The sequence below is a fragment of the Bos grunniens genome, chromosome 8, assembly GCF_055505025.1.
Source record: "Bos grunniens cultivar Pamir isolate PY7600 chromosome 8, Bosgru_T2T1.0, whole genome shotgun sequence".
Classification (NCBI taxonomy): Eukaryota; Metazoa; Chordata; class Mammalia; order Artiodactyla; family Bovidae; genus Bos; species Bos grunniens.
The window spans coordinates 95,482,343-95,499,158 of NC_141172.1; the positions used below are offsets into that span (position 1 = coordinate 95,482,343).

The following is a 16,816-nucleotide window of genomic DNA, read 5'->3' on the forward strand; positions in this document are numbered from 1 at the left end:
GTGAGGGCAGAGAAAAGCAAAAATGGCTCTTAGCTAAGAGAGGGAGAAAGAGAGTGAAGAAATGCACTAACACACATAGATTGTGAATTTGAATTATGTTCTTTCTTGTCTTTGACATGATTATTAATAATAAATAGATGAAACATGGGCTGCTGCAAGGTGATGTCATATCAAGAAGGGAATTAACAGAAATTTATTACATGGCTTGCAAGTGTCCTGAACCACTGAAACACTTCTTAGCTACTTCTATCAGAAGTAAACCATAAGCTATGTTTGGACGCACATAGGTGCCAAAAGAAATGAAGAAGCAGAGCCGCCAACAGTCTCTAGAACAGATTTCTAAAGCTACCTGTACTTTATCACTGTCTCTTAATCTCATTTGTAGTAGGCATCTCTGACATGATCCCAGTGATCTTCGCTTCTTAGGTCTCATGCCCTTGTGTAATCCCCTCTTCTTGAGTATGACTTAGTTCTAGTGACTTCCTTCTATTCGATAGACTGTGGCAAAAATGGCAGTATGTCACTTTCACTATAGGATTACAAAAGATTGTGATGGTCATCTTGTTAACACACTCTTCCCGGGCCCTCTCATTTGCCCACTCTGGTGAAGTCAGGTGCTACTAAGAGAGGCCCCAATATGGCGCTGGAGACTCAGATATGGGGAAGATTAATTCTCTTCTTTTGAGAAATTCAAAGTCTACAGAAACAACATAGCATGTGTTTTAATAGAGGTGTATACCTGTGACAACACAGGTAAGAATCCATTAATTGAAATAATATTATCAGTAACTATCAATGCAAGTTTTCTGAAAATGATATAATGCAAAGCAGACTGTCTGAATAGCCTAGAGATGGAGTGTCAGGAAATTGCAGATATACTGAGGCTTGATAATGTTTCAGTTCAGGTCTGAAGAAGTGACCAGCTTGATGGGTCACTTTGGGGGATGCAAATAACTCAAAAGATGACACAGAACACAGAAGAAGCAAGGAAGGGCTCTGAGTAGGATCTAGATAGAAACCCTTATCTAGATCCTAGATGATTTGGAACTCAACAACATGAAGAAATTCATGCATGTTATTTTCTGTTACCATGTATTTTACAGCTAAATTCCCTTCAAACCACATTTATAAAACTCTGTGACCTCCTTTTAAAAACTTTTTGCTAAAGCAAAACAAACAGAAAAATATGCAAATCATAATTGTATATAGCTTGATGAATGTTCACAAACTTGAACACACCCATGTGACCAGCACCTGGATAAAAATAGAACTCTACTAGGTCTCCAGAAACTGTCTTCAAGCTCCCTTCAAGTTCTTTATACATTTTCAAAAAAATTTTATTTTGGATTAATTTTTTGAAATCATGGACATTCTGATGTGATGTACTAGAAAGGCATGGTGTTACTTCTGCAATATTCTTGCCCCCAAATATACGGCCTCAATTTAATCATCAAAACATAGAACCAACTGAAACTGAGAGACTTTGTGCAAAACAGCTGGCCAGTTTTCTTAAAAAGTGTCAAGGTTATGAAAGACAAAGCCTGAAGAATTGTTACAGATTGGAGGAGTCTAAGAAACATGATGATTTAATGCAGTACGGGATCCTAAACCAGAGAAAAAGAACAGGAGTGGAAAAACTGGTGACATTCAGGTAAGGTCCGTATAGTAGGTAATGTTCATGCACATTTCCCTTTTATAAGATTAAAGACTAACAGTTATTAAAAACAACTTTATTTACTTATTTTTGGCCTTCACTGTTCTCCCTTTTCTCTAGTTGCAGTGAGTGGGGGACTGCTTTCTAGTTGCCGTGTATGGGCTTCGCGTAGCGGTGGCTTTTGTTGTTGCAGAGCTGGGCTCTAGAGCACTGGCTCAATAGTTGTGGCACACAGGCTTAGATGCCCTGTGGCACGTGGGATCTTCCCAGACCAGGAATTGAACCTATGTCTCCTGAATTGGCTGACAGATTCTTTACCACTGAGCCACCAGGAAAGCCCAGAAATGACAGTTAATATGTGTCTACTACTTCCTTGGTGCCCAGTCACATTTCCATCTTATAAATGAGGAAACAGCACAGACAGATTCAGCCGTGTGCAGCCAGTCACACAGCTGGTGGACTGCAAAGTAGGGATCAAGCGCGGGCTGTCTGTTTCCCCAAATCCATGTTGAGCCTCCCTGCCTTCTGTCTCTTTACCACAGTTCTCAGAGGGATCGGCCAGAGCATACTTCCAGGCCCTGAACCCAGAATCTGGCTGACTTACCCAGGGAGCATTCCCTTGTCTTCATGGTGGGTCCAGAGCCCAGGCCTGCCTTCCTAGCTGGGATGCCCCTCACTGAGGCATTTCTTCTGGGTTTCTAAAATAGAAGCTCTGGGCTCTGTCTTCCCACAGAAAATATCGACATCTATATTTATCCCTTTTCCAGAAGCTGAGGAGACCCAGTTCATGCTAATTGCAGTTTACCAAACAAGCTGATTCTTAACCCCATGAATATTTTTGCCACTGAAAGCGCCTACAACTTGTGAAAATGAACACATGGCAAACTGCTCTGCTCTTTTTGCTTCCCACACATGATGATATTTTGTTGCCTCTTAACTCTGCAGTTGCATCCTGGGCACCGCGGAGACCTGACCAAGGATCCCAGTGACCCCTAGTCTGAGCACAATGTGGTCTTGGGGGTGGTTTATACACAGAAGTTCAGGTGTAGGGGAATCCTGCCAGCCTCTGCTGGAAATGAGACCCTCCACTGATTCTCAGGTCAGTAGCCCAGGAGTTCATTTATTTTGTTGTTGTTGTTGTTGTTCAGTTGCTAAGTCATGTCTGACTCTTAGTGACCCCATGGACTGCAGCCTGCCAGGCTTCCCTGTCCTTCACAGTTCGCTCAGACTCAAGTCCACTGAGTCGATGATGCCATCCAACCATCTCATCCTCTGTCACCCTCTCTTTCCTTCTGCCCTCAATCTTTCCCAGCATCAGGGTCTTTTCCAATGAGTCGAGTGGCCTAAGTATTGGAACTTCAGCTTTAGCATCAATCCTATATATTCTGTTAACCTTTTGAAAACTGTTTTTAAGCCTTTTCATAATTGCAAAGAGCAAAAAGAAGAGAATAATGAATGCACAGATGTCCATCTCTTAGGTTCAACAATTATCAACATTTTGCTGAATATGCTTTACACATACATAAGCTTGTCACAGACACATGTACATATTTATTTGCTGGACGATTTTAAAGGAGATTACAGATTCCGTGTATCAAGGTTTAAAGGAGCCAGCATGTTACAGGATCTACTGTCCAGAACCGACCTTGGGTTCACCCCTGCTTTTTGTTTTTTTTGGCAAGGTTGGGAAGATACTCGGGAATGAGTGGCATCGACTAGCCAACAGGGTGGAGTAAAGATTATGGGTTTGGGACTTCGCTGGTGGTCCAGTGACTGGCTAAGACTTGACGCTCCCAATGCAGGGGACCAGGGTTCAATCCCTGGTCAGGGAACTGAATCCTACACTCTGCAACTATGACCTGGCACAGCCAAATAAGTAAATAAATATATTTTGTAAAAGACTATGGATTTAATATTCCATCATGGCATCATAAAAAGTAAAACCTGGAATTCTGTTCTGTTCCCTGACTCCAGCCTCCCTCTGCTCTTTTTTTTTCCCTCTCCTCCAGGCTTTAGTTGAATTAGTGACTTGACCATCAGAATGTGCCCTGTGCTTCCCTACCCTTATATTTGTTCAGGATGTCTCCTTCATTTGATCTTTGCTTTTCCTCTTCCACTCTCCACCACCATCTTCCTCCTACCTCTGCTTGTCCAAAGCTTACTCATTTCCCAAGAGTTGGCCCAATGCCACCTCATTCCACAATGCATCTCCCCATTTTTAAGTGTATTCTCTCCCCCCAATATAATAGTATTATTTTCCCTGCTCTGAACCTCTGTTCATTTAATCAGTGGTGCTTCTTTGTCGCCTACCTCTTTTCATTTTGCCTTTTTAAAATTAGTTGTTAGTATAACCTGTCTTTTCCTCTAGATTATAAGCTTCTAAAGAGTAGCTGCCATACCTTATTGATTGTATTTCTCAGCATGCCTTGTACCTAGGGGTGCTTAATCACTGCATGTATGTGTGTGATCAAAGGCTCCATGCGAGAATTGGACCATAAAGAAGACTGAGTGCCAAAGAATTGATGCTTTCGAACTGTGATGCTGGAGAAGACTCTTGAGAGTCCCTTGGACTGCAAGGAGACCAAACCAGTCAATCCTGAAGGAAATCAACCCTGAATGTTCATTGGAAGGACTGATGCTGAAGCTCCAATACTTGGCCCCCTGATGCAACCAGTCAACTTACTGGAAAAGACCCTGATACTGGGAAAGACTGAGGGCAGGAGGAGAAGGGAGCAATAGAGGATGAGGTAGTTGGAAGGCATCACCAGCTCAATGGACAGGAGTTTGAATAAACGCTGGGAGATGGTGAAGGACAGGGAAGCCTGGTGTGCTGCAGTCCATGGGGTTGCAAAGAGTCTGACACGACTGAGCAATTGAACAACAGAGGCTGCACACTGATGGCCTAGTTTATTAATGTTCAGAAACTGGTGTAGCCACTTGAGGTCAGCCTTTCTAATATATCAGTCAATCTCTGGCTTGAATAGCTAGAGAGAGCCAGAGGGTATCAAGACTCATTTAAGGACTGTGGTCTTTTGGGACAGCCTCAGTAGGTACCACTATCCCTCAGTGCAGTGGATGTCCTTGGGATGTGGCTGTCTGGCACATTGGAGCAAGGGTGAGCATACCAGGGTGCTTTAAGTGCCTGGAAGATGACAGGGATCTTTGGTCTTCATTGACAGGCTAGGTTCTCAATGCAATTAGAAATTTAAAAAAGAGCAAAGAGCCCAATTGATGAAATACATCCTTCTTTATTCAGATAAGATACAGTTTATATGCTTTACGAGGTTAATGTCCCTTGCTCCTGATTACAAAACTCTGATTGGCATATTAATCAGGTTATAAAAGTGAGAGAAGGAAGAACCGCAAAAGAGGCAGCAGCTGCTCGTTTGCTGCCGGATCCATTCAGGATATAAAGTTTCTGCTGAGATATTTATTGTAAAAGAGGGTTTTTTCCCCCTCCTCTTGCTTTTATTTTTAGCCGGCGTTACCCCAGCGTCTGTTCTACCTCGTGTGAGAAATGTGTTGGAATAGGGGGTGAGAGGAATGTACTTACACGAATTGGAAAGGCTTAGGCAGAGTGTGAGAAGACAAGGAAGATGTCTTGTTCTCATCAAAGACAGAATCCGGGAGGAGGTTGCTTCCCTGTACTTTACACACGTACTTTCAGATCCCAGAGCTCTGAGTGATAGCTGGGAAAGACATATTTTGTCAGCAACAGTGCCACCTAGTAAATGTCTAATTTTTTTTTGCTTGATTACTCTCAGTGATGAGGAACTCATTATCTTTTAGAGCTGCTGTATTACTTTTAGTTTTTTAAATTTAATTTTTATTGGAGTAGAGTTGATGTTGTGTTAGTTTCAGGTATACAGCAAAGTGATTCAGTTGTATACATATGTATATACATTCTTTTTCAGATTCTTTCCCATATAGGTTTTTACAGAATGTTGAATTCCCTATGCTATACAATAGGTCCTTGTTAGTTATCCATTTTATATATAGCAGTGTTTATATGTTAATCCTTGCCTCCTAATTGATCATTTCCCCCCATGTTTTCCCTTTGGTAGCCCTGAGTTTGGTTTCAAGGTCTGTGAGTCTTGTTTTTGTTTTGTAAATAAGTTCATTTGTATCATTTTTTGGAGAAGGCAATGGCACCCCACTCCAGTACTCTTGCCTGGAAAATCCCACGGATGGAGGAGCCTGGTAGGCTGCAGTCCATGGGGTTGCTAGGAGTCGGACACGACTGAACGACTTCCCTTTCACTTTTCACTTTCATGCATTGGAGAAGGAAATGGCAACCCACTCAAGTGTTCTTGCCGGGAGAATCCCAGGGATGGGGGATCCTGCTGGGCTGCCGTCTCTGGGGTCACACAGAGTTGGACACGACTGAAGTGACTTAGCAGCGGTAGCGGCAGTATCATTTTTATTTATTCACTTATTTAAGTGATCCCATATGATATTGGTCTTTCTCTGTCTGACTTCACTTAGCATGATAATCTCCAGATTCATTCACGTTGCTGCAAATGGCATTATTTCAAAGAGGAAAATAGAGTGGTTTTCTGGATCTTGTTGCAGGGAACAAAACAGCCAGTAGAGAAGCCCATCTGTATCACAGGGAGCATGACCACATCTCTTAGAAAGTTCTTCCATGTTCAGAGTTGAAGCTTCCACCCACGATTCTACCTTTGGTCCAATGAAGCCATGTATTACAGATCTGTTGCCTCTTCAGATATTTAAAGACTTGATCTCCTTGTTAAGAGTTCCCTTCTCCAAGTTAAATTTCCCCGATTGTTCCATCAGTTCATTCCAAGGCGTTGTTTTGAGGGTCTCCCCAACTCCAGTTGCTCTTTCTTTGGTCATCTGAGTCAACTCAAGATATGGGTTCCAGACTCAAATTCATTGCTCTCCCTGAAGACCTAGTTATTTTAAAGGTGTGGGAATGGAAAGAGATGCTGCCATCTCATTTTGCCTGGCATGACTTCTCACCTCAGATCAGCATTAGTGCACTGAGAACCTTGGGTTTGCAGGTTTTCCAAACTTGTTAAAATTGAATTTAGAGGTTTTATAAGGAAAACAGCATACAACAGAGGGGCTGAAATTTTAGGACTTCAGGTAAAGCAGTTATTTATTAAGGTAGGTATACTGACTCTTGCAGGAAAAAAAAAAGTATGATGGAGATAGTCCATAAAATATCCAAAACAACTTGGGAAAAATGAAGGAATTGCATGAGGAGTCAGAGATGAATTATTGGACTTTAATGTTAAACATTGTCCAAGTGTCCCAGTAAGAAAGACAAAATGAAAATGGGTTAAGTCTTTTTTTTTTTTCCTGATAGAAAAAAGTATGTCCATTTGGTGGGCCAATATTCTTCTATAAAATATTTATGACATAATAAAATCTATTTTCCACCTATTCCCCCCTGAAAGCAAGCTCTGTGGTGCTCGGGACCAGGCCTGTCTTATCTGCTGTTGTATTCCTTTTTCTGAATATAATGTTGGCATGTATAGACACTCAAAACATTTTTTGACTGAATTCCACAAAAGACTTGAGCTAGTTGATTATAAGGTCATTTGCAATAAAACATTATCAAATAGAAGTGAAGAATCAGAATGAGGAAAACAGGAAAATATCAAAAAAAGAAGTAAAACATGAAGTCTGGTGACAGAAAGAACACTAGCTGGGTTTCTCTGAGAGCCAAAGGATATTATTGACTATAGGTGAACTTCATTTTTGATACTGAGTTCATGGTGACAGGAGTGAAAAAGAAGACATAGTCCGTGTCCTGGATCTTATGACTGGAATAGAAAAGTATTTCACTCACTCACAAGAAGCAAAGCTTTTCCTGACACTGTTTGGGAGCAGCAGTTCACCAGTGTGGAACCTTATATGAAGGGCCTTACATGGAGGGTGTGCTGAACAGTGCTGTTAGCAACACACTCATCGAAAATTTCTAATGGCTCTCCGTCTAGCATTCTGGAAGGACAACAGAGGGACCACAGCGACCTCTAACTCAGTCTGTGAGGGTGAAGGCATTTATCTTGTGACTCCCATCAGAGGGACACTTGGGAATGTAGGAGACGTGCTCTTGAGCTTTGCTTTTGTACCTACTTCTACGTGGTAACTTAAGAATTCAAAACAAAGTCAAGTTTAACCCCTAAAGGAAGGCAAGTGATCAGGGACAAGAATTGGACCACTGTCTATGCTGGAGGTGGTCACCCTGAGTCTTGTAATACAGGTGAACTTGGTTTAATGGATGCTGAAGGGCCAGCCTCTTAATATGAACTTGAGTTAACTATAAATTATGTCCCCAAGGAACAGAATGAATCAACCCAATTGATGTCATCTTAGTTTGGATTCTCCTGAAAGCAGACTCCCAAAGCAAGCTCTTGAGTGAGGGTAGTTTATTTGGGAGGTTATCCTAGGAAACTCAAATGAGGGGATGGGAAAGGTAAGATAGGCAAAGAGGAAAAACGATAAGCTGTGTGGTAATGATTGGTTTGCCCTCCATCTGGAGAACAGCTCTTTAATTTTTACCTTTTGGGAAGTTTTCTTTGATTCTCCAGCCAATTATGATTTTTACCTTTGTTTGTTCCCATTACATTTTGTGTTTGGCTCTTGCATATCACTAAATCAGGTCACGTGCTATTGTGACAACTGTAATACACATTTTTTCTTTCTACTGGACTGTAGAAAAGAAACAACAATATTTTAATGTCTTTGGTCTAGCACATAATAAATGTTCAAAAATATTTGTCGATTGTATTAGTCAAGTGGAGCAATCACATCTTTGAGAATCCATTGCACAATTCTCTTCCATGTGGCTAGACCTGTCCCGAAGAAACAAATTCTTTGATAAAGGGTCAGCAGGAATGGCTCTCTTCTTTTGTAAGTAATACCACCAGAGGTGATTTTAGATTTTTGTTGCTATAGAAACCTCAGAAAGTACATTAACTTCAATGCAAAGGCATTTTATTCCTTCAGAATTTCATGTATGACTGATTTAAATGCAGGTCCCAGCTGGGTGATTAAATACACTTCCTGTGGGGAAAGGAGTAGAACGTAATGGTTACATATGTAGACTTTAGATCCAGGCTGCCTGGGTTCAGTGGGTGGTTCCATCCCCTAATACCCTTGTGACCTTGAACAAGTCAGCTGAAAAAAATTGAGGCTTTGAGATTTTATGAATCTTTCCCAAGTATTCCCAGCTCCACCACTTACAGCTTTACATGGAAGTTAATATTAGCTTCTGAAAGCTGTCCAAGGGTACACTCTTTACAGGTGATGGAATTGGTATTTGAACAAGAAAAAAGAAAATAATTTATATTTCCCCTCCTTTTTCGCCTGTCCCTTCTTTTATGCTTTCTTTCCTTCCTTTTCCTAAATAAAATCTGGAATGAAAATTCACTTTGACTCCATCAGAAAGGGATTTCATTCCTGTATGAAAATAGGAAGAGTGTATTTCTAGAAGCAGGCAAAGCTTTTCATGTCGCTGTTCCTCACAACTATTATCATCGCTCTTGAATGGAAACATACTTATTTCAATAGCTGCTATTTACTGGTTACCTACTACATACCAAGTTCTTTACCTGCATGGTTTCTTACACTGAAAATAATTCTGCAGTGCAAATTCCACTGTCATACTTTGGTTTTCTTAGAAGCAGGCCCTAAGACAAGGTTCCAATGCAAGTTGTTAATTTGGGAAGTGATGCAGAAGACATTGGTGAAGGACTGGGGAGGTGAGTGGGGAAGGGAAGCATCGATGAAGGGAGTGTTATCAAGCAAGTTAAACACTGTGGACAACTGGGCTTCTCTCTGGGGAAATATGGAAAACAGAGTGGACAAATGCCTTGGACTTGTCCCAACTAAGATGGGATAGAGATGGGATGTTTTATGCACTGTTTTGATCACTCAGTGGTTGAGAACTGCACTCTGGAGCATGTTAATTCTTCACTGCTGCTGGCCTACCATGGATGAGCTGCATGGGCACCTGAAGACAGAGAAATCCTTAGGCAAAAAAGTGCAGTTCCTGGAAGGTGGAAGATTTGAGGGAGTATGGTCGGGATGCCTACAACATTTGCTTCAATTAGTTGTTGTTATTCAGTTACTAAGTTGTGTTAGACTCTTTGAGACCCCATGGAACTGCAGCTTTCCAGGCTTCCCTGTCCTTTGCTATCTCCCAGAGTTTGCTCAGACTTATGTCCACTGAGCCACCGATGCTATTTAATCATCTCATCCTCTGTTGCCCCTCCTCCTCCTGTCCTCAATCTTTTCCAGCATCATTTTCCAACGAGTTGGCTTCTTGCAGCAGGTGACCAATGTTTTGGAGCTTTGGCCGCAGCACCAGTCCTTCTAATGAATATTCAAGGTTGATTTCCTTTAGATTTGACTAGTTTGATCTCCTTGCTGTCCAAGGGACTCTCAAGAGTCTTCTCCAGCCTTCCTTATGGTCCAACTCTCACATCCATACAAGGCTACTGGAAAAACCATAGCTTTGACTATACAGACCTTTGTCAACAAAGTGATGTCTCTCCCTTTTAATACACTGTCTAGATTTGTCATAGCTTTTCATCCAAGGAGCAAGTGTCTTTCAATTTTGTGGCTGCAGTCGCTGTCTGCACTGATTTTGGAGCCCAGGAAAACAAAGTCTGCCACTGTTTTCCACGTGTTCCCCATCTATTTGTCATGAAGTAATGGGACCGGATGCTATGATCTTAGAGTTGCTAATCCACATTTTTAAGAACCTGAGGCTAAGAGAAGTGAATTGACCTTCCCAAAATCCCTGGTATGTAAAATGTTGAATCTGCTATCAGAATGCAGGTTGTTCTGATTTGTATATCTGTGACTATAACGCGGGCATAAAAATACCCATGTTGCAGTGTTGAAGGAGTAAATGAGGGTAAAAGAGAATCTGTGTCACAGAGCTCTTAAGAGGGTCAGATGTGTAAACCATGTGAACTGTGCCTGTGAGCACTCAATGCCTTTATTATTGAGTTAGCCTTTATTATTGTTGTTATAGTTATCACTATTACAAGAGATAATATACACGGTATATCTAAAACTACTTATTTTTCCCTAGGCTGCTGATTTGACTACTGCAAATGTCCATAGAGCCCAACAGAAGGGAAAATAACCCTGCCTGTTGTCTGTCTACCTAGCTATCTATCATCCTTCTATCTAACTGTGTTCTTTCTTTGGGCATTGATGAAGCAAAAGGAGAGCTGCGGTGGCAGAGCTCACTCATTAGAATGACAGGTAAATAATGTATAGGCATCACCACAGGGTGATCTGCAGATAACCACCAATTCCACCTCTCTGTAATGGTCATAACTCTTGGTTGGGTGTGCCTTTAGTATTGCCTCAGTTATGGTCTAGATCAGTGTTTCTCCTACTTTAACAGGTTTACCGATCTCTTGGAAACCTCGTTAACACGTAAACTCAGATGCGAGGACCTGCAGTAAAGCTCCCAGCTGATGCCAGTGCTATTCAGCCACTACACTTTGAGTAGCGAGGCAATGGATGTCTTTTTTTTTTTTTTTTTTTAATTGTCCTTCTCTTGTTCTGTTGCATCTGCAGATCTAATTCTATGTGGATCCCCTTGCCCTTTGTCAGTTCATATAAGACTGATTACTTTCTTTGCTCATTCGTTCCTTCAACATCCGTTGAGTCATTACTGTGTGTCAGGAACTGTGTTAAGCTGTATATATCACAGGTGACATTCTGGGTTAGGTCATGGATTTCAGTGTCACTGATAGGCGTTCCAGTGTTGTCCATAGAGACAGAGCCCTCTGGGCGTAAGGTCTGTGTTGTTTGATATTTCCCTGCCTCTTTCTACCTCTCAGAGCAGTGGACTGGCTGAGGAACAGGTGGTAGGGAGATAAATCATTCTTTCCAAATACAAGCCAGATGGTCCCAGTCCCTAACACATGCATGGCTTGACTCTTTTTGATTCCTGACCCATTTTGACATAACATTCTACTTGTTTGTCAGGTTCTGCTTGAAATAGAATCATCATGGGGCCATACTGAATTGTGCATAGCAGATCACGCAGGTAAAGTCTCAAACATTCATCTGTTCTTTCAAATCTTTCCACATGTATTATCAGAGGGGTTTCTTCCAGCTCACCTTTCCCCCCATCCAACTGGCTCCTTTCTTCACTTTCTCATAAATTCTCTCACTTTAATATTCTCACTTCTTAGGCTAACCAGTTTGATTCTGTCCCAGCGCTGCAATATTTGGATACCTGGTTTGACCACTGGTGGGTCCTCCATTTGTCAGAGCGCGCCCTCCATAGATGGTAAAAGGATGTTAAAAATAATAAACATTTCTTTCTAATGAAACATAAAATCTCAGAAATGACCAATGAAAGAGTTTATTAGATCCAATGTCCCACAGAGAGAATTATTCTAAAGGAAATGACATCAATTATAGTGAAAAATAATACATCACCAACGCCTCTTGCCACACTCATGCTGTAGATGACTGAGTCAGTCTTACAGTTGCATCAATTTCTGTTTTCAGTTTCAGTGGAGAAACAGAAGCTGCTTGGCAGATTCTCAATACTGATTTCACAGTTTTTAATCCTTATGAATGAAATTGCTTAAGTTCAATCTATATAGTAAAGGTTTCTTCTTGTATTTCTATTTCTCCCATGATTTCTGTTTTTATTTGCTATTGCACAAGTCTGTGAAAACGCTGGAGGCAGAATATTCTTTCAGGAAAACGTGTTTTGTAAAATTCCTATTACAAAATGCCTCCTTTTCTGCACTCTTGTGATGGGAGAGTTTTTATAGCTCTCTCTGGCTTTTGGTGGATGAAACAATTTCTGGGCCGAGAGTTGGCTAAAATAATTTCTTCCCCTCAGATTAAAAAAGTCATTTATTCTATGATTGCTTCATAGGCCAAACTATCAATTGTGTTTTCTCTGGCCACTCTCCCTGCCCCCTGTCTCTGTCTATAGCAGCTGGTCTTCAACATGATGTACTTGCTTGTAGTCTGGTTTTATACTTGGCTGATTCATGTCCCCTTACATGTGGACCACAGAAGTCAAGGAAGGAAACCATTTTTACATTTTACAGGTTTACTAAGGGTTGTATCTTTCCTTCTTTGATCCAAACTCTTGCTTGCTTGTGTGTGAGCTTGTTTACTCTGGGTAAAACAAAACTTCCATTTTGGCAGTGATTCTGCATAACAAGTTTCATAAAAAGAATTGGAAAGATCTCTGAACATTAAAGAACTCTTTCGTTCTTTTTTGTAGACTGTAAAAGAATTTGTAGTTAAAGAATTTGGAACATATGGATTAAATTCCTTTTAAAATATACACATTCCTCTTTAAAAATGGTTTGAGACAGGTTACATATAGGATTCCCTCAGCTTCTCTATTTTCTCCCCTCTGGCTAGGGTCCTGTCCCACTTTGGGGACTTTATTTGAATGGCCAAAAGTAACACATTGATGGTCCTACAATTATCCATCCAAAAGAGGTTTCAGAGACCTGTTTTTTAATTTTCAATCGCTTTAGCTTTTCTGACAGATGTTTCTAATAGTCCAAGAGTGGGCTCTGGAAGAAGATCATTTGGGCAGTGTCACACCTTGAAGATGCATAGTTTTATCTTTTGAGTTTCTGGTGAAAAGGGTGGACTGTAAATTGATGTGGTTCCTTTCAAAACTTCTTACTAACTCTTGATGATTGCAGCATCCTGATTTTTTCTGTGCCTCTCTGTCTGTTCTTTCTCAGACTCTGCTGTGCACTGCAGGGGAACTGGGACTCGGCTCACTGCTGTATCTCCGGGACCTTGAGCAGTGCCTGAAGTACAGCTGGTGTTCCACAAACACTGATTGACTGCATGACTGAGTCTTGTGAATGGAGTTCTGCTTCACTGCTTTATCCTTCAGCTTAATCCTGAAATTCTCTCTCTTCCCTGACTTCCCTAGAAATCTGAGCCACTCTTACTCTCTCAGCTGCTACCCACTGACCCATCTGTCTTCCTGCTTCCTCTGTCACAACTCTGATTATTTGCAGACATAGCAATTAGCTGTCTTCTCATCACCTTAGCAAGTATAGTTTAAACACAGCTCACAATCATTACCCCAGCTTCACAGTTAATCTGTCTCCACTTTTGCTTCCTTCCCTATTACTTAGACACTTACAGCATCTTTTATACTCCTCCATTCTTTCCCATTGTGCTATTGATTCTCTAGTTTTCCGTCACAACAAAGTATTTTCTCTGAGCTGGTCTCCTTGCCTTTCTTGTCTGTCTTTATATTACTGGTAGATATTTTACATTCTGTCTTACATTTTAATATTTTATATTCTACAACCTTGCTGTGCGTTTAACATTTTTGTACTCAGAAACGTTCAATGTAATAGGACCCTCCCAAATAGGAAGATAATTTTTCACTAAATTCTAAAAGGCCTCCACTACTTTGCTCCAGTCTATCTTCTTAACCTTATCAAAATTTAAGTGATATGTGAGGGTGATTTATTTGGAAATATTGGGTTGGCCAAAAAATTTGTTTGGTTTTTTCCATATGCTGCAACAAAAACCGAAATGAACTTTTGGCCAACCCCATAATATATAGGGTTATATATAATATGTAATACATGGAATGATTTGGTGAAGAGAGGCATGTGCCACTTGGAGCTGGAGAAACTATCATTGAAGCTAGCCTTAGAAATAAAGTCCATGATACACAAAACAAAAGAGATTGGAGGCTTGCTCTTGTTTTGGTGCTTATTTATATGTCCAGACTAAGAGTTCTTTGAGACTTGAAACTATCTCATCAAGATAGAGGTTATTCTTGAAATTGATAGTATAACAACAGGTTCTGAAGACTCAGAAGAGGGTTCAAATTCTGATTTCCATTTCCAAGTTATAACTCTGGGAAAGTAATTTAACTTTTCCAAACTCAGTTTCTTTATCTAGAAAAAGGAGATAAAAATATCTAACATTCAGAATTTTTGCAGGATTAAGTGAGAGACTGCCTGTACTATTCAGACATAGTCTTGAGACATCATAGTACTCAGTAAGTGGTAGTTGTTTTTTTTTTTTTAATTTGACTGTGTCGGGTCTTAGTTGCATCACTCAGGATCTGCATTGCATCGTGTGGGATCTTTTGTTGTGGTGCACAAGTTGCGATGCGAAGACTTGGTCGTTTCAGCATGCAGTTCCTCTAGTTGTGGCACATGGGCTTAGCTGCTGCTTGGCATGTGGGATCTTAGGTCCCTGATCAGGGAAACCTTCATTCCCTGGCACTGCAAGGCAGATTCTTAACCACTGCACCACCAAGGAAGTCCTGGTGGCAGATTTTTATCATCATTGTGCTTCTTTATCGTCTTAGAGCCTTAAGATTTGTTTTTGTTTGATTCAGAATATATGGCTACTTTAACATCTCTGTGTGTATCTATGAACTTCCCTGGTGGCTCAGTGGTAAAGAATCCACCTGCCAATACAGGAGACATGGGTTCAATCCCTGGGTTGGAAAGATCCTCTGGAGAAGGAAATGGCCACCCACTCCGTGTGTATCTAGGGCCCATTATAGAGATGAGTATTTTACAACCCTCAGTGTCTTTTTGAATGGTGATAAAAATGTTTATTGATATTTATTAAAATGGCTATCTTGATTTTTGGAGAGTTTCATTATTATTATGAAGATGCTAAACCAAAAAATCTGGCATTGGCCTGCAGTCTACAGTTGCTGACATCCTTGGTGCTTTTTGACTTTTATGCTTCTGTTATCCAAAGCATTCTCTGTGTATAATATGATCCTCCAAATATTAACTGAGATTAAGCTTCGTTGAATATTTACTAAGTGCTTGTTCATACTAGGTGCCAAAAGTACTGAGCCAAATCCTGCTTTGAGGACCACTTACTATAGGGATCTTCCACCAAGTATAGAAGTTGCCTGAGAATGGCTGAATCTGCCTGGAGAGTACTATGAGACTTCTTAGAGGGGGGTGATGATTGAGTTGAGTTTAGAAGTGATAAACTGGCATTGTTGTTGATGGCAGAGGTGGAATCCAGGGAAAGGAAATTGCTTGGCTAAATGATGGGGAGGTCTGAAAGGAGATGGGTTGATCTGAATGGGCAGGCAGTTAAACATGACTTCAGAATTTCTACATGGGATAGGTTTGGGGGAAGTAAACTGGTTGGGAGAAAGAACTAGAAAAGCATTGAAGCTGAATTCTCACTGCCTTTTAACACAAAAATGACAATTTATCCATTGCCCATGTTAAAAAAATGAGGCTGTGTGGTTTTTGGGTGTTATTGGGGAGGATGGATTAATCTCTCCCAAGTCATCTCCATGGCTCTGCAATGAGGTCATTCAGGAGAATCAGCTGAGATGAGTTGCCGAAGAGCAGCCACAGAGGAAGGTAAAGCCAGGTGATGGAGACCATAAAGCATCTTAAGGATCCATTGCAGGTTTCAGCTTGATCAGCTTGATGCCTTAGAAAGTTGACTGGTTAGAGTGTGGAGGGAACATTGAGAGAGGCCAAGAATGGAAGCAGAGAGGTGAGTTAGGAACAGTGGAATGGATTCAAAGAATGAATAACTGAGTACATGTTTGACTACAAAAGTGTTTTTGTCTTGATTCACATGAAAAGCGATCTCTGAGGTCATTACAGCAAGAGAATAAATAATACCTAACTTTTATTGAACTTATTTCCATGTGACAGGAACTGTTTGGGCTCTTTTCAGGGATTACTTTTCTTAATCTTTTCGACAATGCTGTATTTAAAGATCTACTGTTTTCCTCATTTTATAGATAAGAAAATGAAGGCACAGACAGATTAGGTAACTTGGCTAAGATCACAGTTCTAAAGAATTGGAATTAAGCTTAGAGTCTAGGTTATCTGATTCCAGAGCCAGTGTTCCTAATCACTGTTATACTGTTTATTTACAACAGTAGGGACTTCCCTGGCAGTCCATTGGTTAAGACTGTGCTTCCACATGCAGGGAGCATGGGTTTGATCCCTGGTCAGGGAACTAAGATCCTGCATGCTGTGCAGTGTGGCCAAAAAAGAAAAAATTAAATTAAAAATCAACAGTAAGATTTTTATACAAATTATTACTAAATAATTTAGAAGGTGAGTGATATGCTATATCTATTACAGTGTATTGCACATAACATTGCTTAACTCATAATTGCTACATTAATAAATAAACTTT

General features: G+C 40.7%; 1 protein-coding gene across 27 annotated transcripts in view; it reads left to right on the forward strand.

Moving 5' to 3' along the window:
• The window catches only part of LOC147367731 (uncharacterized), a 651,563-nt gene that overhangs the window by 287,562 nt on the left and 347,185 nt on the right, over nucleotides 1-16,816 (forward strand). The window contains exon 9 of one of the 27 annotated variants that reach the window (XM_086315800.1): nucleotides 11,639-11,699. The exons of 23 other annotated variants lie outside the window; for them this stretch is intronic. The gene's annotated coding sequence lies outside the window, so the exon portion shown is untranslated. Of the gene's footprint in view, nucleotides 1-11,638; nucleotides 11,700-15,729; nucleotides 16,160-16,816 lie in introns of those variants that run through there. 3 more of the 27 variants (XM_086315806.1, XM_086315807.1, XR_015132026.1) reach the window with 3 other exon arrangements.